Below are 25778 nucleotides of genomic sequence, written 5' to 3' on the forward strand. Positions count from 1 at the left end.
AAGTGGCATGTGTGCTTTATGGCAAAAAATATCCCTGACTCTGTATTTGATATGGGACATGAATGGCTGCACTATTCCCACTGCTGACAGGGTAAGACAATGGATATAGGTCATGAAGAATGAGGTCCACTTAAAAAGTGCTCATCATACTGGAAGGCACAGTCATTATTTTTCACAGAAACTCAGTAATGGGCCCACACTGATGCCAAGATGAAAGGCCAACGTCTGCTTTCATAGTCATCTCTCAAAAGCCATTTTTACAAATGTTATCCAGCCTATTTCACCGTCATCGACAGCCTTTAATCAATGCATAAAGATTGTCTAACTCTGCCATATCTGCCCCATGAAAAGCCTGTTTGAGAGAAAACACTGTTTTCATTCATCATTAAAGATATTGGTGCAGACTTTGTTTTCCAAACATCAAAGCAGCTCTGATTCTTCTGTTGCTGCTCAGATATAAATGCAGATGCGTTCAGATAAACACACTGCCTTTTACAAAGTATGAAAATGATGACTCCTACCACACTTCACTGCCGTTTAGATGTCACTTCTCAATTATGAGTCCAACTTAACATCGGGAAGCTGTGATTTTTCTCTGTACTATGTAGTTAAAAGGCTTCTTGTAATTCACCTCGTATATCAAGACGTTTAGCATGAAATGGTGTGTACCAAGCCAATTGAACTTGAGACAATCCTTTCATAATTACAGCTCTTCCCATCCTTTATTTTAGCTATTGGTCCTCGGTGTCCTCTGCAACACTGAATAAGAATTTGGGCCCAGTCATCTGGAAATGAGGAAGGAGGAGAGGTGACTGGACGGTATTTGTTCTGGCCATGCTCAATGAAGCTGCTAATTGTCCTTGGCCATGTAAAGCAAACCTGCATGTCCTATCCTTTTTTCATTATTGCTGCTGTGCTGTCTCTTTATTCCTCCAAACCGCCTCCACCACTGTGTGAGGCATCTGATGAAAAGGTGCAAAGGACATAACATGAAGACCAGATGACCAGGAGACACTTTCTTAACAAGGACCATGTTTTTCCCTCACAAGCTGCATTTAAAATATAACAGTGCTCATATTCTTATGAAGGAAAATCAAACCTAACTGGACAAAAATTTTCAGTGACGCATATTTGGTCCTACTTTTAGAACTAGAAGTAGAAAGATTTCATCAACTTCCTTAATTAAGCTAGGAAATAACTCCAGTCCAGTCCAGTGCCAATATTTAGAAGAGCTCTCAGGGTTTAGAGGGTAGATAAGTTATCAGAGTGTAATAGCTGCTGCATGAGCATGAACATTATAAAACCATGTGATTAGATTGGGCTGATTTTTTTTTTAATTTTGGCATCATATTTATTAAATTATCAGGAAAATATAATTTATACTAATCTATACTAGATTAATACTTTCTTCATTCTAGCTCTGAAACAATGTTAGGCAAGTAAATGAACAAATGTATCAATTATTCATTACCTATTACATTGCTAATTTCTCTGCAGCAACAGGTAATTAGTAACAGTGCATGTCACCAGGTTTGTCAGAAGTGCCTTTTAACAACTGTAAAGCATTGACACCCACAGGTCATATTTTCTGTTTTTAACATGTGTATAAATAGTAAACCAGACATTGTGGTTTAGCAAGCAGCCAGCCCAGGTGTTGGAGATACTTACCACCCATCAACAGCTAGCTTAATGTTAGGTGGCTACATGCAACAGCGACACTAAGCAAAAGCTTAGCCAGGAATACACAATACAGAGACCACTACACCTAACTGATATCACCCACCCATCCCCCAGTAAAACAGCAGAGAAGAGAAAACTGTGTCAGAGCATTACTGGGATTAGTGAGTAATGTATTTACTGAATCAGGTATATTCCTTGCCCTTGTTAAAAGTAAGTGTAGGAAACTTCATAAAGAACTCTCAGGTCACACTCTGTACAGGTATTTTTAGTCCTAGTTTAATCTTCAGCACGATTCTGAGATGCTTGATAAATGTGGGCCAATCTCATTTTAAAATTCCTGCAGAATATTTTGGCCGAGGCCAAATTGAGCTAGCAGACGATTAATGCTCATATATGGATTGCCACTTTACCATGACATGCACTAATGCATGGCATAGAGAAAATGTATAAATCTGACGAAATCACTGGCGCCCTTCATTTTTCAGTCTAATGGGGGTAGCATTAACAGCTGCTAGTCGCTGTCTTATAGTCATTTATTACCACCCATGTTATCCTAGTCTGCCATTTTACTACCATAGCACTATAAATCAGGGGGCAAGAAGGGGGCCAGCACCCCCATTCATGCCTGCTTCAGGAGAGAAATATGGAGCAGTGGGAAGTCTGTGCACCACAAACCAAGGTGGATATCATGTCTGAAATGTACCATTTAAAGTCAGTCATAACTTTCCTTTTGCCTTCAGGTCAAATACTTTGTACTACACAATGGCCTATGTTGAATTACTCCTCTGTTATTATACTTACATAATTTCTATATTACTACATGATCAGTCATGTTGAATAGACTCACTTGGCTGTTGATGGCTGTAATATCTAGGCTGCTCTCCTGACTGTGACTGATGTTGGAATAAAAACTAAAAAAGGAACAAAATTATGTTTTTAACTACAAATGCCTTCTTGTAGCTTTTCTGAGAGGCTGCACTGCCTGGAAACACTGGGGCGTATATAAATGTTTTGGCCACAACAGCGCAGGCCAATATATCCCTGCTTGGCCTGTTCGTTCCTGTGTGGCATGGCAGCACACTGCATTTAATTTACTAGCGGTTCGACTAAATGTACCGGGTGAGGCGCTCCATTATTCATGAGGGAGGAGAAAGGAGAAAAAAACATGATGAATCTACAGTTGCTATTCATGTATCCCCCCTCTGCACTTTCAATTGAATGTTAATGGACAGAGACAAAAGACAAAAAAAGAGATGTACACTGGAAGGAGAGATCTCTGTGGTTAAAACAAGTTAAAATGTGCAGATGTGGAGGAGTCATGATCTGAAACTGAATTTCACTGAGAGAGCAAGAGAAAAAGTCGTCTCAGACTTTGCATTAATCACTGCCAATTCTGTTCCTGACCATTTCCTTATCTCCATAATTAAGTAATTAACAGTTCGTGGTGCCAGTTAGCCTTGCGCTCGGACAGGACACAGCAGGAAAATAATAACACTAAATCACTCAACCGTTGGAGGATTTTGGAAAACTGCCTCATGGTAATCAAAGATTAAAGGTAACGAGTGAAGAAATAGATATTGGCTTGGCAAAGACCAGGAGGAAATATTCTCACACTCCCGCATGCATACACATGCACACTGTAACAAACACATACACACACAAATAGAAACAAATCTAAGAGATGAAAAATGACCACAGGCATTTTCACACACTTAACATGCCGGTACATGCGCTCATGCTCAAATTCACCCACAGATGTGTAGACCTGACCTGTAAATCAGCACTTGACAGGATGGAATTCATCACAGATCTTTGCATTTTCACATTCCACATGGGAATGCACACAAATACCATTGTGCAATAATGATATTTAGCAGGGATTTTACCTGATGACTTATAGAGATGACATTTGTTTTGACTTGTGTATTTATTTGGTCAACATTGTAATTACCAAAAAGAAGAGACTTTCTATATTTTTCTTTCTGTGATAGTTAAATGTTGTAGAGAGACAGATGTCATAAACTGTTAACAGTACATAACCAAAGTTATGTGGGGAAACATCTTGTATCAATGTTGAGGCTTGGATGCTGTTTCCAAAAACAATTTCATCCCCCTTTGAAAAATGGAATAATGTGCACAACAGCTGCAGTATCATCGTAGTTTACATTTTCCTAAACAAAAAGTGATGAAAATTCAAACATTAGTTTGGCTTTAATGACTTTTCATTTGCAGTTGTCACTTACTGCTGAGATTTTGGACTATGCATCTTTATTTTTGTGCTGCAGCTCAGATTTATGCATTATTTTTCTCACATCTCCTTTATATTTTGTTGGTCTTTTTGTCTGAGTCTCATATAAGAGCTTGACCTTCACTCGCCCAGCTTCCGATAAACAAAGCTTTCTTGGAAAAATCTAATGGATGCCATCTCTCCATGTAAGGCTGTGTGCACCTGATGCAAACTCAGTTTATTGTAATTTATTGGACGTGATCTTACACACACCTATAAAAGTTAACAAGCTCACTCTTAAACCCAGGTTTGGACATTTATAAGGTTGTGAGAGACATCATGTTGTATTGTGTGGGGAGACAGAGTGCACAGAGGACAGTTGTTGAAAGGGGCACTGATCTATCAGCCATCCTTTGCTTCCCTGGACTTCAATGAATACATCTTTTCTTTGATCTGCTAAAGTTGCTTATAATGATTCTCTATTAGTGGCACAGTTATTATCTGTACCCATGGGAGTGATGCACCCCCACCTTTTAATACACACACACACACACACACACACACACACACACCAGAACAGACATATGGGCTATTCATTTCCATCACCAGCAGAATGTCTGGCAGATTAAAAAGAGAAAGTGCACATATCTCAAAGCACCCATACATCAAGCAGTCTTTGCTGCTGGTTGGTCTTCAACTGTGGCTCCATTGTTAAGATCTAGGGGTGGGGGGTGGGGGGTGTCTGTGTGCTGGACTGTGCTGGACTTTGTCATATAAGTCTTCTGCTTTGCAGGTCTTTTTTTAAAAAGGATGAGATAGGGAGGTCTTTCATTGTGGCCGCTGTCTTGGATAGTTAATCCAGGGCTATAATAGGCTCGCTCCGACTCAACAATGTAGCCGAGCATGTCCCTCTGATTTGGAGTCCTTGTTCCAATCTGGCTCCAATCAGCGTGTTGAGTTTCTGGGGGTCGCTGCTGATTTTCTCGCTTCAGATGAGTGATCGCTGGGAGACAGCCGGACATGCGCTGCCAAGCCCAGATCGCATGTGTTGGAAAATCACACAATCTCATGCTGAAATGACCAACTGTGTGTATTATTTTATGTATGTGCGTGTGTTCTGCCAAGGCGTTGTGGTAAACCAAAATGTTCTGGCTGTACTCCAGTTTGAAAGTTTTTTAATCCTCCATCTGCAGGAGAGTCTGCAGGTTGCACAGCACACCTCAACATACATATCCTCACACACGTGCACACGCACACACACATTCAAGCATGCGACACTGTGATATTATGCTGTTTGCGTTTGATGTGGGCGACTAAAGAATCATCTTATAACCTGGTACAAAGTAGCCACAGTGGGAAGAACAACCTGCTGCTTCGATTGAAGTGCACTTGTCAATGGCGACCTGCTGGATCAAAACAACCACGAGGCAACCCCTGTGGCTTGTACACCTTTGTCGCTTTCTTTAGAAGGCACATTGTTAGACATTCAAAGGGGACGTGGAAGAGGTTATTACTTTGTCAGAGAAAATTTCCAACTGACAAAAGATGAAAAATATTGGTGTAAGTGTGTGTGAGAGAGGGTAACCTTGGTGGTTGGCAATGCTCTGACCCAGGTCACTTTGTCTGATGTATGATGCAGCATCACAGAGCACACAGCACATTTATTAGACTGTGTAATGATAAAAAGATAGTGGGGAAATGGATGATAGTTGAATTGAAGCCCACACATGGAGACGAGGCCCCTACTTGCAGTCTCCTGGCGGTAATATCATAAAGCAGGCGAGAGAAGATGCTCCTCAGGAATACAAATGTTGCCTTTAAGTTGGAAACGTGTGGCTTGAAATGTGCCACCATATTGAAGGGGGTAAGATTTAGCTCTTTAGCCGATTAATCTTTGTCATCATCTTGGCATTGTGGAGAAGCAATTTAGATGGTAAATACAGTTTGTGTTCCATATATCATCTGGTTGGTGCTGTGGCATGCTGAAGTTCGGCTGCACATTTAGGGGCTAAGCAAGATTTATGTTAAATAAATGGTCTTATATGTCATTGAGACTTTTTATTTTTTATCATGGCACCAACAAGGAGATTCTTTAAAAGAGCTAAATTTCATTACCTGTGGAAAAAGTTCAACTTGTGGGACAAAATGTCTTCAGATGTTAGTGGAGGGAGTAACGTGTTACAGTACATGCAAAATATACATTTCCCAGAAAAAAACTGCAAATCAAAGAAAGAATAATATTTCAAAATAGATAAACTAATAACTAATCAAATAAGAAAGATTTTTTTTTCTGTTTGGAGAAATGTGTTGGTTATACCAGATATGTGTGTTAGCACATTTTTGTTGGGTCACAGTGGTGTGGTGCTGGTTTACATTGCATTGTGCCCAGTAAAAGCTTGGTAATGTTTTATTTTACAGGTCAGTAAAAAAATTACTTAGTAGTACTAGTAATTTAGTATAGTAATTTCCTAGGAAGTTAACTAGAAAGAACCATGTAACCATGGTAACAACTTCCATTTAATTTCAATTGCCAAGAATTTTTATTTTTATATTTATTTATTTTTTACCAAATTAAATTTATTTCAAGGAAACCACAAGAAACTATTGGGAAATAATACAGATTGGACTGAGCAAGCCTTAGGTTTGAGTATGAAATGTTGTAACGATGAGTAACGATGATTCACCTAGAGATGGGTGAGACCTGTACTTTTAATGCAGGTTGGTATGTGAATGAGAGTTTCATCTAAACTTTGTTCCATAAAGGCTGTAAAGGTAAGTTGATCATTGCTGCCAAATGTAAAGAGCCAACTTAAGTTTCTCTCTCACTCTTTCCTCCAGAGCAGCTGTGCCACTAACAGATGTTTGTATAACCTCAACCTGCCCAGTCTGAGTTCTTTTAGACGTTCACGTATCTTATGTCATAACCACCTTCACAGAATAAAACTGGGAGGATAGTTTTCAGACCTGCTTCACCCCATCTGGCTTCCCTCACATCTGACTTTTTAATGAGAAAAAATATTTTTGGAGTCCCTCCCAAACTGAAGCTGCTATACAGCAGACCTATAGAATGAAATCATTTATCCAGAAGCTGCTGAAAACTGTGGGAAAGAGAGAAGCTTGTATGGAAATTACCAAGCAGTCCCACCACTCCCCTGACTGTAATGTATGAGATCTACTGCCTTAATATCTCTGTTTGAAACCATAAAGTCTGCCTCTTTACAAGTCCTGAGAAAACTCTGGCGTGCCGGCTCCACTCCACTGGCCCGGTGACAGAAGTGGCTTGATACTGAACGCATGTTTCATATTCAGTAGTCAATGGGGTGAGAAGTGAATTATGCTACAGTCTGGCAGCAAAGCATACAGATTGTCCCCTCTGTGTGCATAACAAATGCAAAACAATTTTACATATGGTATTCGTATGACATCTGGAGCTAATGGAAAAGATATAAAACATGGCTTCACACTGAGTGATGGAATTTTAAATTGTATTCTACACATGAATGCCTCTCAGGGTGACAGTCAGACCTAAGACGCTCCTTTATGGTAAACAGACTGTGGAGGATTTTTGCAGTAAAGCAGGCAGAAAAATAGAAGAGAGAAGATGCAGAAATCAGGCTCAGTTCTTTGTGTTCATCCATGTCTACCACCAGGCAGGGTGATGTCATCCTCAGACGTTACACACATTGACCTTACATCCCTGTAGTCGAATGAAACCCATGTGCGCAGACTGGAGGGAACACAGCCTCGGATAATTGACAGTGGAGCGGCTTTGAAATGCTGATTAAGCACAACCTGCCCCATAGCCCCCCAGACTGTTGGCTCTGCATGCGGAGGAGGAGGCTTTTGACACGGGGAGGAATCCTTAAAGGGAGCTCTCGGTGATGGAGTTACAGTATCATCACGCATCAGAATTCAAGGCCGCTTCTCCAGAGATACTCCTGTAAAAAGGGGGGGGGGTGTGAATGGCATTCATTAGGGCGTCAGCGCTTCATTAAAACCTCCTTTCTGGTTAATATTTCCTGGGTAGCTGCGTGTGAATTCTGTCTCACTGCCTCTGCACTGGTGATATCTGTGCTTCGTTCACACCATGTTACACTGAGATAGAGCGCCATTGCCGGATTAGGATCACATTTGGAATTAAAATTTAAAGCCTCATTAATTTTTAAATCATCCTTTACATGCCAGATTATGTTAACACGGTTAGTATCACTTACAAATTTTGAAAACTTTCTAAATGCCTGCTATGTCATTTCAATCATGGACATTAATTTTCAGACTGCTTCTAGGAATATAGTAAGTAACTCATTAAGTGGCAGTAACAGTGATGTTTTTAATGGCTGAATGTGAAACGCAGGACAGAAATTGAACTTCAGGGACTTTAGATTCTGCCATTGTCTCCTCTTGCCAATAATCACGACAAGGTCAATGCTCTGGAGGTCATTTGTCTCCCCCCACCTGATGAGAAATATTGACCAAGAATCTGGGAAGAACCAGGAGTGTGTGCCATGGCGCAACTTTTTCACTCTGACATATAAGTGAGGCAGTACAGTGAGTGTGGATTAAAAGACTTGATGTGGCAGAGAGAGCTATCAGTCAGAATGAGGGATTGAGAGCAGCTGAGGGGTTACGCCGGGGCCATTTGCTCTCAGCCTTTTTTTCCGGGTATATGGTCAATAGCAACAGACTGGAAACCCATAGGTCGAGTTCTGGCGGATGAAAGCGATGGCCTACCCTCGTCTCGTCTCACTTGGGGACCGGTCTAATTTGTCCCCTGGGAGTGGAGGGACCTTCTAACATAACTCAGCCCTTTGACCTTTCAACCCCAACGAGGCCTTTCCCTGCTGTGATGGATGGCTTTTTGTGCATGGTTCAAGTCTCATGATTTATAGAGCTGCAAATATTTACTTTTTTCACCCCCTCTCTTCCCTACCTTTTGATTGAACCTCCACTTCCTAGCTCTCTCTACTCATATGTTCATCTTTTCTTATCAATTAGCGTTGGCAAAAAAAGTGACTCCATCCTGCTGTGTGAGGCAGCCTGATGCAGAGTTACAGATGGATATGATAATCATGACAAAGGCTCTCCCCCTCTCTGACGTGGATGTTCTAAGGTCATTTTTCACTTTTTTAATATCCATGTGCCAGAATGTGTGTTTAATGGCTTCCCGGAGGGCTGTACGTTAAAATGTATTTCATGTCTAAGTGCTGTATCTTAAGTGTTAGGAGGAACTCCCATGGTGACGTAATCTTTCCATTAGAGATATGCTAAACTCTCTTAGGTATTCTTTTAGGAGTTTGACCCAAAACCTGCACTCCTTTTCCATCATACTGATCAATAATCTAATCAAATCTCTAATAACCAGTGATCAACTCCTAGGTGTGAATTCCCAGGTGTGAGTTGAAAGTACAGAGGTGACACAAAAAATTTTACTCAAATGCTGTTTAACTTCATTCTACTCTATTACATAGAATTATGACATAATGTGTTGGTAACTCTCACCATCTCTAGTGGTTTTATTTAAATAACTGTCCAAGGCCCATTTTTTTTCTCCAAATTATCAAATACTTCACAAAAAAACTGTGGAAACGTGCCTCAACCAGCTGCCAATGCTGCTCACACGCTGATGCATCAGCTTCAGCAATGTATTAATGTGATATGTAATGATATGCCAGTTACTGACAGATACAGAATCACACTTTTTAAACTTTGAACTTATAATAATAATAATGATAATAATAATTGAATTTACAGGAGAGATGTCAGGTAGCGTACAGACCAGTGTAAATTCTGAGTATGTACAGATAACAGATCTCACTCTCACCACTAGATTTGTCCCTTTTTTGATATATTTTATTTATTTATTTGGATTATAAAACATGAGGAGCTCAGATAAACTGTCCATAAAGAAGTCTATAAGAAGTAATAAACAGCTCTTTATAACTTATAGCTATCCTGCCACACACTCAGCAAATTTTGACTCTGCCCTTAGTATCAAAAGTCTGCACCTTTGTGGTCACACCACAAACAGGAACTAGTGTGTAGCTTGTGCAGCATGACTTGTGAACACCACTATTTATAAGAGGGAAATAAAACTGTTCAGGTTTAGCAGCCAGTTCACTGTCTCCCTGGCAACATTACACTTCCTGTTGATTATTTGTTGATAATTGTTGCATGGCAGTGCTGTTAGAACAGATTTTAAAAGTCTGCACTGTTACGTCATACTGCATCAGTACTGACAAAAAATGATTGCAGGCTTGATGTTCACTCTGACGAATGACACAACTAAGAAAGTCCACTAATTGATTTTGAATCATATCTAAAAATAAATGGAAACCAAAAGATGCTTTGAACAGTAGGAAAATTCCCTTAAAACACAGAAGCTGTGATTTAAAATATGTGATTTTCAGTAAATCATGCAAAACCGCTGTTACAGTCCTTTAACCCTCAAAGCAGCCAGATGATCTGCACTGAGGCTTGTTGGTAAAAAAGATGAGAAGCATCTCCAGTCATGCTTTTCTGGAACACTTTTGAGCTTTCTTAGCTTTCGCTTTTCTTTGTGTTCTCCTTGTCAACCAGCCGCCTGTCTACATAAGCTGCTCTATAAAGTAGTTCAAAAGCTGCCAGGCCATGGATAAAGTGAAAATGAAATATGTACTGGCTGAAAATGGACAGAGTTAGGCTTTAACACTGTTAGCTTGCTGTTTCTTCATGCTGTTTCGTCTGCTCCCCAACTTTAACTGAGAAATTCCTGCTTCAAATCCTGTCGATTTAACCCACATTTATAAGTAACACATGGAATACATAGGCAGAGTGGAAATTTACAGACAGTCAGTAAACTAGGCCAATGTGTTACATAATAAGCTGACAGGTTAGAACAGTGCAAGTCGCTCCCTGCAGATAAGTGACCCAGAAATATCAGCTGCAGGTTTATGGCACATACTATATTACATACAGTTCTCCCTTTCACACTGTCTGGCTGGTTCCCCACTGCATGTACTGCACGTTCCTGCCAAGAATGTGAAATATTTTAATGTCAGTAAAGGTGCAGAGAAACACATTTGCTCACCATTTTGCCAACTCAAACACTGCATTCTGGTCTTTTGCAGAAAGGTGTTTGAGGTGGATACACTAACCATGTTCAGAGCTGTAGCATGTTTAGGACGTCGGTGTGTCTGTCAGGCCACCTTCAGTCTAAACTGGACACATCTCAATAATGTTTGGATCAATGACTAAGGGACAAATAAATTCTTGAATGACTTTGTTAAGTGCCATGATCAGAACAAACTTATTCTTATGGGCTGTCACTTTGGTCTGAATGGAAATCTGTCACCATCGCCAAAATGGGTAGGTATGACATTGTATACAGACATTCGTGGTGTATTCTATAATTCTGACAATCCTCTGACTTTTCCTCTAACATTGCAGCAGATGGACGTTTTTGGTTGAGTGTAAAATATCTTGACAATTCCTGAATAGGTTTCCATAAAATTTGTCATTCCTGAGAGTGAGCCGACACTTTGTAACTCTGATCCCCTTGCAACATATTTGTCTGATACTTCATCAGTCCTAAGCTGTATTTTTGTGTTTACTAAGACGGTGAACTCGGCACCATTATATCTGCTGAACATCAACATTAGTCTTGTCACTGTGATCATGTTAACATGCAGATGCTAGCATTTAGTTCAAAGCAGTGTCACAGAGCTGTTAGCCTGGCTGAACACTTCATCCTGTTTCAGCATTTACATAAAGGAAAAGTTGTCACACTGCACAGTGACCCAAAGACCTAAAGAAAGAAATGAATACAGCGGTACAGTGAACTTTATAAAGAGTTATAAAAAACAAACTTTTAAAATAAAAGCAAACCCAATTCAAGCCACTCTCTAGGTCTTAATTGTGCTCCATTCACTTTTATGCACAAATACTCATTAAATTGGACCGGTTGTTAGGACAGCAGCTGCTCGCTGTGTGGGACATGGTACCTAAACCAGTTTTAGGAGGATTCGCTTTCCTCTATCTCTAAATTTAGAGTGACACCCATAAACCCCAAAAGAATTCCAATCGGCCACAGGCATGAGAACTGAAAAGAAGGATAAGTGTATTTTTATAGGGGAAGAAATAATACAAAATAGCTGTGGGCCAGCTGGAATTAATTTAAATCTCACAAAAAACATCAGTGAATCACTTCCGAAATTCTCCCTCCCAGCCAGCTGTGATGTTTACAACTTTGACTTCTTTTAGATTACATGCACACACAAAGGTTTTTCCGTTTACCGATGTCGGAAAGGGAGAGACAGAGGAAAGAAAAAAAGGGGAATAATTAGACAGATCAGAGGAAGAGATCCTTCGCTAGAGGTCATGCAGCTGATAAACGATAGGCTCGCCTGCAATGAATGTTAAGTGAGTATCGGTGTAATTATCCAGGCTGCAGCGCCCGTATGAATGTGTGTAATGTCACGGCCTTTCTTCCTTCACCCCCCTCAGGCGCTTTCCTTCCTTGTCAGACGCTCCACAGACAGGGAGTGAAGGTCACTTGACCAGAAGAAAAAAGGTCAAGGGAGGGACCAGGCCCATGACGGACTGATCAACCCACCGCCACTGAATGGTGAATTTAATTAAGATTGAGAGTGACATTTTCTTTTCCCATCTCGTCTTTCCTGGCTCCCAGTCTGCAAGGTTCTGATTATCAATTTTTCTGAAAGAATAGGCACTTCAATCAAATGAGGATAGAGCCCCCTGAGGGGATTAATGAAGGTTTAGTGGGCTTATTTTCACTTTCCTGTCTTTTTTTAGCAGGAACTTTCTGAAAATCATTTGCCAAAAATTCTCTTTTTACCTAATCTTGGAGGTTGACATGTTCATATGTGACAAGATGCTTTTGGAAATGCACAAGATATCTTCATTAAAACATCAAAAAACTTCTTCAGGATCCAGGGAGCAGCTCATCCAAGACAGACCTCCTTCCTCTAAATTGAGAGGAGCTAGAGCCGTGACAATCTGTGCTTGCTTTGCAGATTTTTTGGAGCCGATGGGGGACCCAGCACAATAAAAGGAGCCCTTCCTGAAGGTTTGGCGGTACGTTTCTGTGGGCGACACGCAGGAGATCAAGGGAGCAAGAGAACTGACTGGGCAGGCCTAGAGCCGCCTCTCTCTCCAGGGACTCTTCGCTTTAATCACGCTGCAGCCAAGCAAAGTGATCGTGAACTCCACATGCCTTTGGTCTCCCCCGTTTCTCTCTCTCTGTGTCTTCATCTCTGTCTTTCTCGGTCTGCTTCTCTATTTTCTCTCCTCTTCGCTCTCTGTCCTCACTCTCTCTCCTCATCTCTTCCTGCCCATATATTACCTATATATACCCTGCTCTTTCTTTTCAATGCCCCTCATGGATTTTGTCATAACTTTCAAACTGCAGCCCACATGAATTTTGTTATACTGCAGCACAAAGTAAATGAATAAAGTACCAGAGAGGTGTTAAACATGTAAAAGAAGCTCCTGGTAAGCAAGGAAGGCTCTTCTAAGCAGCATCTAATTGAGGCCTGGACATGTCTCTGATCACTGAGCCCCCAGAGGCTGACTGCCATAAAAGCATTGCTGGAAGCAGTCATTACTGCACAGGGAAACATATGGTGTCAGGTATCTTTAGACTTAACTGTCCAGTGGCACATTGAAGAAATGAAGGCTAGGGACATGGGGAGCTGACCATTATGAGAAATCCTGAAGGTGTTGCACAGTGGAGGGCCTCAGACAGGCATGTCATTTACAGCTGCCTGTTGCCTCCAGTGTGTTTTATTGAAACAGCAGAAACGTGCTGCAAACTGAAGGCTGCAGATGTGTTGTGGCATTTTGTCATTTGGCTATTCTTAACTGTTGCCTTTCTGTTTCCGCTTGCTCTTGGCACACTTTTGACAAAATATCTGCTCGACTGACATCATATTTGGGAGTTTAAATAAACCTGGCATATCTGATGTATCTGATAATGTTGTAATGTTTTTTGAAGGTACATACTGAAATATTTGAAAAATCTACTTATCACTACTCTCTGTTGGACAAACTCTGTAGTGGTGATAGTGTTTCTACATTACCTTAAACACATTTTTGGTCACTCATTGTATTAGCCTGACCTATTTATGTTTACAACCAGTTCCAATCAGCAAGAAACTCGACATCTTGATTATTATCTTCTGAAGCTGTTTATAGATGTGATAGTAAACAACAGCTAGTTTACAGGCAGATATGCAGCAACATTAGCACTTGTCAAGAGTTATGTTTCTGACCACCTGGCAAATGGAAGTCCAATGGTCATGCTTCTTTTACTCAGATTTTGGTCTACACCATCAGCTGAGGGAAATATCTGGTTCTTCAGTTGTTAAATTCTCCACTATGTTCAGCAGCTAGTCACTGACTTTGGTAGTTGGTGCTGCACAGATAGTGTACAGTAGGTTTACCACAAAGCTTCCTGCTGTAGTTGAGTGATGATGGCTGAAATAGTGGGCTGGAAAACCACAACAAACAAACAGACTAAAAAGCTCAAACAAAGAGGTAAGAGAAACTACAAGATGAGATGATGATTCTCTGTGGATTTGTCACAGTGAACAACATCTTACACATTACACACATCCATTTGATCCATCTGGAAAAAAAAAATATTGGTATTGAGCAGTTTTAAATTCATTATCCTTTTTGGTGTTTTCCCTGTCCTGTATCTCTCAGCGCTACTATGCATTGCTGCCAGTTTTTCCACGAGCATGTCCACTATTACAAATTAGAAAGTTTAGAAATGCTAAAGCGCCATAAATGGTGCTGGTTAAATTGCTGTCACTGCTTTATTTATTGATATAGCATCAAATTACTTCAACCTATACGGTTCAGAATGAGATTTTCTCCATAACTTGAGCAGTGAAATCTGCAGATCCTCAGCAAGAGTTTCATACAGCAGGTCTTACTGCTGCAGCCACATTCCTGTCAAATTTGGCCCTCCGGCTTCTGACAGCATCCCCAGATTCCCAGGATGCTTCTTTAGGCAAAACTGCACAGAGAGAGCAAATGGCACATGCATTCCACTAGAGCACAGAATTGGGTTAGAGTGTGCATAAAGATACTTTCATAATGTTCTTTTATTGCTTGCAGCAAGGAGCTGTGAACCATTGGCATTTTAGCAGCGTATAGCCTTCCTGTGCTGTAATATGATGTAGGGTAACTGTCAGCAAGTCCTTATCAAGTCAATGATGTCTCTGTTGCTTGGCAGTTGTCAAAAACAAATGACGGTTGAAGCGGCATCTCCGTTTTGAAACTCATTTCCTCTTGTGTGTGCGTATGTGTGTGTGTGTGTGTGTGTGTACGCGAGGGGGTAGAAAGGGGAAGAGAAATGTTATTGAAGTTACCATGGTGATTTAATTTCAGCAACCCCCCCACTTCCCTCCGCCTCTCTCACCCTCATTTCCTCACTAGAACAAAAAAGCAAATATTTCTGAGAGGAATTCCCTCGGTTGTGGGAGCTGCGCCGGATTTCACCAACTGATCTGAGCGAGGTTTGGGTGAATGTGTTTCCCGCTGGGGATCCCTGCTCAGATATGCATCCTTGTGGATCTGCTGAGCAGAGAAGTTACACAAAACAATGTTAATTTCTGGAATTTTAAGTATTTTGTGAAATTTTTCAGGCTGGAAATCATTAGAATGGAAATGAAGACTGTGTGGGAAGGGGGCATTATATTCTATTTCCAGGCAACAGTGGACTTTTTAGGGCAGTCGATGAACATTGGAATGTAAATGTCAAATCCTGTGCGTTCTTTGTAGTCAAGGGTAACTGCTTAGCATAAAATTTACACCTCTGCCAAGTCAAAATGTCACATTGGTAGAAGCGGATCTATCCACCCCATTATGAAGCTTTGGGTGACATCGTGTGCTGTGTTTATTTGAAGTTCAAACAGGAAGGCTATTTATGCCTCTATCTCCTCCCCCATCTCTAGCAGGAGCCACTGTGGTTTTATTTTCCTCCCAAAAATAGGCTAAAGCTAGAGACAGAGGGAGAACGTTTCTAATTCCTAAAATAAATGATGGGCAACAGGGCAACTCTGTTTTGACATCTAACAATGTGATAACAGCAATTTGTTTCTCCCTCATCACTCTAAATCACCTTGGGTGAATCTGTAGCTGCAAGACAAGCAGCACTAAATGTGACAACTTGTTAGAAGGGTGGTGTTTTATTTCATTTCCACACTCTTCTATCAGTAAAATGCTGTGTTGGACTGTGATCCTAATCAGAGCACACACACACAGGCTTCTTCCTCAGTTTAAGCTGCGCTCTTTCTCTCCACTGACTGTCTCATAGTCACCATCTGCCATGTTGGAAATCTGCCCTCAGTCTGACTGGGGAGCAGTATATATAGCTCTCCATATTTCACCTCTTTAGAGGGGGGATTTGTAACCTTGCTTGCCTGTAAATCAGAAATCACAAATCATCAATAATTGAGCACATTTTTCAACTCTGAGCAGTCACACAGCGCGGCACATCGGCCTAGTAGCGCTGTAAAAGCACACAGGTGTATAACCCCATTTTGTGGTTTTCCTGAGCTGAGGCCTGTGTGGCGCGGTAATTAGAGCCACCACATGTTCTGGGGGTTTTACCGCCGACCAGTTGGCGCGACTGAGCAAGATGGGGGAAGCCCACCACCGTGCCAGGGAAAGGTTGATGGGAATCCACGTGACACTGTGGCCGTCACTGGGCTGAAAGGGAATCCCTTCCTGTTTCCCCTGTTTTGTCAGCCGCTCAGACTACTGCCATGGTGACCTGGTGTTTACTGTACTGACTGGTTGGCAGCCACACAGCAACAGGCTGATGACGTGTTCATATGGTAATACTTATTTATAAGCTTCAATGCTAACTCTGTGCGCATATATGTGTGAATACAGTGGAAAGCATGGCCTGACCTACAGGATATGATTGGATGACAGATCAGTTAGTTGCTGAATAGCAAAAGTTCAAATCAAGAATGAAACACATGGTTAAGTAATGTGGAAACTACATTTCCATGGCAACTGTATCATAACAGAGACGAGTGTTGAGTGTGGGCAGACATTTTCTTCTCAGATCATTTTCATTTTTCTTGTCTTCTAAAGTTACATTAGAATTATGAGTTGATTTAAAGAATATATATCTACTCCACACTCCTTCTGATTCTGAAAGACTATGATTTGTGAAAGTTGAACAGGATCTTTTTTGGGAACGAAAATTAATCTTTCCTCTAAAAAAAGAGGAAATTATGCATGCCTTTTTTTTTTATAACAAAATCTGAAATAATGAGAGAGATTCCTGGTGCCGGTGAAAAGGACCACCAGATAGTAAAGCTCTGTAGAGCTCAATTAGGAGTCATCTCTATCATTAACTCAACCTATAAACTATTAATGCTCTCCAGCCATTTTTCATGATAAGGCTCTCCACATTTGAAAAATTCTCATTAGGGCCTAAATTAGGGAGCTCTCGTAGATCAAAATTGGTCTTATCCAGTTTTTTAGAATTCCAAAATAAAGATTTAATGAAATATCTCTCCTTCTCTCTTTTTTGTAAGTCCATCTTCATTTGCATTTATACTGCACTGTGCAGTATATATATTTATATATGCATGTATGCACAGTTTCTATGATCAGATGCGTACATGTGTCAATATCAATATCCGGAGAGGTGTGTTTTGATGCATGCATGGAGGGTTGTGTTCCTGTGTTTGCATATGTGCACGTTTTTCCAAGGATAGCTGCCTGGTTTGATGCACACACTCTCATCCTGCCTCTCCCTCCATGTTGTCAGATCCACTCCTACACTGTGTCCATTGTCACATCATTTACCGCAGAATACACAATGACTTCACACCCAACAAACACCCGACACCTCTGATTTTCCTCCAGACAGTGCAGATGTGACTTCGACTGGGTACGTATAGAATAATGTGTCGGCCCTCCTGCTCTCTGCATGAAAAATCCCTGAATTTTAAACAGCTCCATAGGAATGAAAATGAAAGCCATGTAAAAATTAATATTACATTTCCGTGACTTCCTATGCTGTTTAAAAAGTAATGAGACTGAATAAAAAAGCACTCAAGTTAATAGCCTTGAAATATTGTGCCCCTGACATTTCGTCTGCACTTCCAGGAAGCAGACAGTGTTCAAATTGTTGGCAATATAACCCGCCTTTTACATAATGGTTGTGTCCATTTGATAACTTAATTGTTCCCTGCATTAGTAGGAAGCTTTTAAATGTTTTCAGGCAAACAGTTCAAGGATGACAGGGAATGTCTGAAAGTTGACAATTTAGAACCAAACCATGCTGAACTCTGAAAAGTCTGGAACAATCCGTGGAACAGATACATGGAGACATGCAGATAGTCACATATGCCTGGGTGTGTTCTCTCTCTCACACACACAAACACACACACCACTCCTCCATTCGTTCTGGGTGTGATCCTGTGTAGGAGTGTAAGCAGGGATATCCCCCTATGGTTTTTCAGGGAGGTTTGACTCATTGCCAAGGAGAACAGTCTGTCCTGTTTTCAGCACATGGAGGAAGCCCCTGTTCTTTGGGAAGGATACGCCTTCACTGAGTTCACTGCACATTTTTACTGTGAACATTCTCCTGGTGCTTTAGGTCACCGTAACCTATGGCAGAGTAATGCAGAGATGTTTCAGAAACACAAAAATCTCAAATGGATCTTAAATTAAAATGTTTACCAAGAAATGTGTAATTTGTGTTTGCTTTGATATGTGCATATATTATCAGTATATAACTGACCTGCCAGTGACTCAGGTGGTGGTGAAATAGCAAAAGAAAAATGCCAAGCAGTCTGGAATCAACTCAATTTCCAAACGGGAGCTAGTTAGCTCAGGTTGTTGTCTTCCACTTTCTGAAAAGAATGCAGACTGAACAACACAATGTTGAATGTTGTAAAGGGACAGACACCTGCTTGATAGCTAACATAATGTGGGCATTTTGAAAAAGTGGGTAACAGTGCTTTGCATCAACATTCGTAGGCTACACAGGGCTGTGGCGTGCTCCTGTCAGTAAGGCACAGTGGAGGTTGCTGACCTTCAAATGTCAGTCTACTGCTCCAGAGGCTAGAAGTTGTTTCACCAAAAAAACATCCATAGATGATGCGTTAGTACTTTTAAGTGTGGGGGTGTTTTCTGTATCTCAAATAACCTCAAAAGCCCGCTCAGTGACCTGTGAAGCATGTAAAGTATTTGTGGGAAGTTCTTATGAAATAATTTAAATAATAAATAAAAAAATTTTTGTCCATTACTGAGGTCCCTTGACTGCTTAATACTCAAGGCTAAAATGTTCAGCTTTAATAGAAAAGATTATTTACAGTTTTTATGAATATCAGAGAGTGGCCTCCAGCAAATGAAAAGAAGTGCATTCAAAGGAGACAAACACACATTGCTATTCTGTTTGGTCTCCAAAGTCGGCTAATTGCACACAGTCAGATTCCAAAGCATAGAGCAAAGCAACACATGTCCTTTTCAACACATACATACACTGCTGCTGAATGTGCACAAAGTTACAATTATTGTAATAATTTATAAGCTTCTCAACCCTGTTAAACAGAGAGCCATGGCCTCTGCAGAAACTATAAACCAGCTTTGTGCTGTGTTACTGACAGTCCTCTGCACCTACTGAAACACTTACTGTAGCACATGAATGAGATTATTCCATCCCTATTAAATTTACTGCCTGCAAACAGTCATCAATTTCAGTGTGCTTTTGGACTTGCAGGATTACAACATTACTGTAGTAACACAAACAAACTGAAGGCTGGGGCTGCGTAATTGGGAACATCTGGATGTCATTTTGGTCTTTTCAGTCCCACAATCATGCACAATATAACATCTTATTTGGCCACTGCATCGCTGGCTGACTTGAAAAAAACGAGTCCTTGAAATAAACATCCTTCACTCACAGAGAAAATCAACAAAACATATCAAACAACATGCTTGTCGTGTCTTGTTGTCACCCACAAACAATACTATCACAGTGTGGGTTATATAGAAATGATAGCAGTATGTCACCTTACTTTGACCTGAATGTGTCCAAAAACATTCATTCAACATCAGTGCTTTGTGAAATGAACGGAAATGGAGATCAATCCGTAGACAAAACAAAAAGAAAAATTGGGGTAAGGAGGGGGAAAAGAAGAAAAAAGCATGTATCACCTGCAGGTCTTGAACCAAGGCCACCTTCTTAAGGATTAAATTGCATCTGACAGGTGAATAGCCCCAGAAAAGCAATACAGCAGGGATTAGAAAATGAAAATAAATGAGCTTTTAAAGCCTAATGAAGGATTTAACCTAAATGAAGCACAGGTGGCTGGTAATAGGTGCTGTTTCCACATCCCCAGCAGGGCAGGTTTGAAAGATTTCAGGGCATTTCAATGCCCCCACCACTCCCCCCTCCCAGCCCATGGCCTTGCCTTTGGTATTTACTCACGCTTTTCCTGGGGTCGGCGTGTCACTGGGCTTAGCTGATGGGAACGTGCCGTTTTCCAGTGTTTTCATTGGCTGAGAGAACATGGGAAAAGAAGCCGGGCATCCTCTGTGGTCCCACCCCGAGCAGAGGACCCCCCTCCCCCTTCCAGCCCTGCGAAGGCAGCATTTCCATATGTAACCCCTTCTGCTCTGGACATGTGAGGAAATAATGATGTCAGAAAGATGGGGCTCGACCTTTGCAGCCTTGTTTCATGGGAAGAACTTTAAACCAAAGTGACAAAGTATCCTCCTGGGTAAGAGCATGTGGAGGAATTTCAGCACTGATATCCATTACACTTAGAGTTCATGAACTGCTATTTTGTCTGGAAAACATTACTTTAAATGCAAGAGCAGTAAATACATCAGTATTTATGTGCTCTGAACAATAGCTTCAAATCCTCTTTTGATAGATTAAGTAAAGCACCAAAGGCCCTGTTAGAAAACGAGGGCTTATTTTATGATTAAACAGCTACATGATCAAAATTATCCAGATCAAAGAAACTCCCCGACTTAAAACTGAATAAAAAATTACTCAGTGGAATTAATTTATTTTCTATTTTCTCTGTTAACATGTATTACTTTGCATTTGGCATTAGGCTGCTACATCTTCTGCAAATTGGCTTTCCCTCCTTTCCTTCCACTTATTTTATACATTTGTAATCAGATATTAGCAGCTGATGCTTCAGATATTACTCAAGCTGTGCAGAAAGATCCCTTGTTAATTTAAAGCTTGTGTGTCGACTGCCATTTCTCATATATGGAAGTTAATCATTTCTAGTGTGAGTGGCTGTCCAGCAAGGAAAAACAGTGGAGCCTGTTGTGTTATGTAACCATCGTTACAGTCCATACAGGGAGTTTGACTATTTACTGTACTTTGAGTCATGTAAGGAGCTTACATGTTCATGTGCAGTCAGCACTACATTTGAGGAAGCACACACAGGGAACAGAGACTGTGCTGTATGCTGCTTACTTAACAGTTAATTGCTTTTAGAAATAACATGCTACAGCATGATACATTAGTGAAACAATAATTACTGTGTGTTGTATACCATGTAATTGGTTCTAATTTATCACTGAAAAACCTACAGCTAATTTTTTTCCCCATATTTTATTTTAATTTTTTTTATCTTCTGGGGAGGAGGAGATCCACCAGATCAATTATTTAAAACTATCCTCATAATGAGGCAAATAAAATATACTGGCCAGTGTATTACACCAAGAGGGATTTATGGGTCAAAACTGGTGATTAAAAGTGGAAGAATTCCTCTTACACAGTTATGTTCATTACACTGTATGTGTGGTTTTATATAATGTATCTACATGTCAGCAGTCTGTGATGTAGAGTTGATTTCTAGCAGTTATCAGCACATATCTGGTGTACACACTTGCCCACCCCCCGACTTTCCTACTTCTGTTTTAGTTAGTGATTTCATTTCCCGCAGTGCCTTTAATCAGCACCCAGGGAAGTGGATTCTCTTCACTTTGTAAATATATCATGTACATGTACCAGCCCCAAAAGCTATTTCTAAACCCTTTAATAGTGTTCGCTGCCATTTGATAGAGAATATATTAGAGTCAGTTTACACATTGTCACTTCATGGGTCTTGGACAGACTGAATAGCTGTCTGAGCTTCTTCATAAATATGATTCATCCATGTGTTTGTATCAGTATATGAACAGTTAAGTCTGATTTGTGATCTGGCCCACAGAGACATATAGATGTAGCTAAGTGTCTAAAATTTCATCCGGATTTTATCTGAATATGAGACACTTTGAATGACAAATGTAAATGGGTCTATGAACGTGTGAGATCTTTCTCTAGTTGGAAAAAAAAGGTTATATTTAACTGAACCTTACTGAGCTATCTGAGTCCTTCAACTGAAGTAAATCTTAACTAAAAAATCTTACAAAATCTGTATATTTCCATGGAATACAAAGGTTTTTTTTTTTTTTTATAAACAGTTGAAGATATCAAAACTATTTCTTACATATCTTCATGCTTATTCAGACTCCTTTTTGTTGTTTTCAATGAAAACAGTCACTAATGAAGTTGTAGATATTGGTAATAATGCAATAATAAAGCAGAACTTAAGCACAGTCATTTGTACTGCAACAACTGCTACTGCACCAACACACAGTGAGCAGGTCATATTATATGATATTTATTTATTTATTTATTTTACCACCAGTTAATTTTTGTAAAAAGTTTAGTTATTCATCATTAAACATGTTTTATGTTTGTGTTACATGTAAAATGTTTATTATTGGTTTCACACATCAGTCTTGTCACAAAAAGAGATGTGTCATTAATTATTCCACTTTAATGGAGACAAATCTGTGTAGATTGCTGAAAGAGCACTTTACCAAATGACTGAGATGTCCATTTACAGCTAGAGGTTCAAAATAAAAATTTTAAAAAAGAAAAAACGGTCCAGTCATAGCGTAGAGATGAATAAATGATGCATTTTGACAAAGGAACTAATAAATGAATAAATGCTATTGTGTTTTACAGTGGACCTTTGTAGATCTTCTGAGCTGTGTTAAAGTAACATGATATGATGGTGAATTCATGACATTAAATTTGACAACAGTCTGATTCAGATATGAGAAAAAGGAGGAGAATTTTGCAGAAAGTGAATGTCTCAAATCTGTATTTCCAAATATCTGCAGTGAGTGCGTTCATTTATTCATTTTTAGTGCTCAGGACTTTCACTGCTCTAATATGAAGCAAAACTCTATATCTATCCTGGAGTTTCTGCTCTCTGGCATGTCTGCTTTGTTTTCCACTCGCAGAGAACGTGGTGGATGAAAAATTAGTTCAGAGCAAACATTTCAAACCATAACAAACCACACAAGTGCTTCACAGCCCTCTTCCTCCCTTTTAGAGTTTATTGTGGGTGTGGTGCTGCAAAAGTCCAGCTGCTGCATACTGAGTGAGTGAATAATAAAATAAATTGTGTTTGAGGAGGCTTACATTAAATATTAGTCATTCATGAATCATGAATAGGACGGGGGGGGGACCTCCTTTTGCTGAGTTTTATCACTGCCCTTTTATGGCTGAGCACCAGCACTTTTAACCAAACCCAGACCTGACTCTTGGACTAGGTCCGAGCTCTTTCTGACTCACAGCATGTCTTATTCACTGCTCACAGGGGAGAGAGCAGGGTGGATGGCTTTGCATGCAGCAGGTACCTGGGGCTCTCAGCATGCAAAATGGTCATCTAAAACACTAAAGGTTGGCCAGACAGGGACATTAACAGGGACGCAGGGGATGGCCACTGTAACAAGTCACCTTGGCTCATATTTACTCATAAAATCTTTTTATTATAATGTGAAACATTCTGCAAAGATGCAAAGAACATCTTGAATATTCAAGTATGGTACTGATATTTAGACCATCTTCTTGGATCTAAGTGTCATTCAAGCTGCATTTGTACCATAATTACTTATAATTTAACTTTTTTTCCATATGCACTAATGTAAACAAAGGCTGAGCTAAAACAAACTACAGTGCAACCACAAACTACAGACAGACAAGAGTACACAAGGTAACAATTATGTACCTTTTGAAGAATGTTTGTCACTTTTAAATGAAAAAAGTAGGAGACAGGTCTTTTAATCTGCACTTCTCACCCTAGAATAATTTAAACTGTTGATAGTTTCCATTCATTCTATGATTTTTCACACAGATCAGTGCAGTAGACCACACTTTTTTGACCTGTTAGTCAGTTTAATAAAAGTCAGCTTGGCAAAAAAATGTACAGTTTTCAGCATTGAAAGCTTCTGTCAGGTGCAACACAACATGAACAAAAAAAGGAAAAGTGACTTGTGTCCATGTCCATTTTGTAAGGCAGGCTTTTCTTATAAATTTGTAATCTACCAGCTCAAGCCAAGTTAATCCTGATGATTCCCTTTAACTGCGATCTGCTGAAAAAAGTAACCATCGGGGAAACATGGTGATTTGCAGTGGAAAAAGTCAACAACAATTACAAAAAGCCTCAGTAGAGCATGATTTACTGAGATGGATGGTTTTTGTTTTGCAGTAAAACAATGGGAAGCAGATGAATTATGCTTGTCAGCAGCTTTAATTTGAGGGCAGGATGAAGGACACTGGGTCACAGGGATGTCACAATAAAATACTGAGTTAAGTTCCTGTTTTGTTATGAAAGAGTTACTGTTGGGTTGAGAAAGGTCAATTAATGTGTACTTTTTTAAAAGTTACATAATTTTGTTTTTTCATGCTATAGCTTCAAGGCTTATATGGTTTTGTAGAAAATCACGTGACCTATGACAAACGAGGCTTTGCTGGTTTGCTTTGAGTGCTGGAACCTGAGGTTCAAAAGCTTTGGGTCCCTAAGCCATAACAAGGCTCAAGAGGCTGTACGACTCCTAAAAGTAGAATGATCTATTTGTAATTAGGAACACTGGTATTTCAGCCTCGAGCTACAAACAGCTCTGGTAAGTTTTTATTGGCTTCGTGAGTTTCTGTTGATATATTACTACTGTTACATTTCGGCAAGACTGAGTAGAGCTAATTAGATGTTTTAATAAGTGTTGCAAATGCCACAGCGGATGCAACTCTAGAAGTGGAACATTACCTGCCTGAAAACAATGGTTCAAAGAAGTGAGGATCCACTCCAGTAGTGGCATACACAAAATGTTGTGCATCCTCACCTGCACCACATGGCACTGAAGTCCTTATGTTCACCAGCATCCCCAGTGTAGAGGGTGTTTTTAGAGGTCGTTTGTAAGAAGAGGAACCTCCTAAAGCCAGGATCAGTAAAGACAGTTCTGCTGAATGACTTGGCTGCCACACATTAACTTCAGCAATTGATGTCACCAACGAATATTCTTACTGTACTGATACTATTACTAGTGAAGCTTTGTGTAATGGACCTTTTGGCAAGCTAATGGGATGGAAAGCCTCACTGCTTCAGGAAGCTTCATTTGGCCACCACTATAGAGGAGGTTAAAGAATAACTGGTATATTTTTCTCATAGTAAACTAACTGCATAATACTAAAACTGTCAATGAACTAGCCAGCCAACTGGCAACTGTGTGTATCCAAATCCTGATGTGTCTTCCTCTGGGTAGTAGAGCTCCATTTTCCAAAATCCTTGCACCCTATGAGTGACATGCTCCTTCATCGTGAGGAACATAGGCACTGTAGTATTTTTTTGAGTCAATCATACACATGTCCTGCTGCAGTAAATACTAGCTCAAGCACCAAATATATATTAATCCACGACTGGAAAGTAGTCCCAAATAATCATACTACTTACCCCAGTCTGAGTGAAGTTTGCCAAACATTAGTGTGCAGGTGTTTTAAAGGATCATTTAGCTTTTTTTTTTAAATATGAAACTATAT

This window comes from Lates calcarifer, linkage group LG24, assembly GCF_001640805.2.
Source record: "Lates calcarifer isolate ASB-BC8 linkage group LG24, TLL_Latcal_v3, whole genome shotgun sequence".
NCBI classification, from domain to species: domain Eukaryota; kingdom Metazoa; phylum Chordata; class Actinopteri; family Centropomidae; genus Lates; species Lates calcarifer.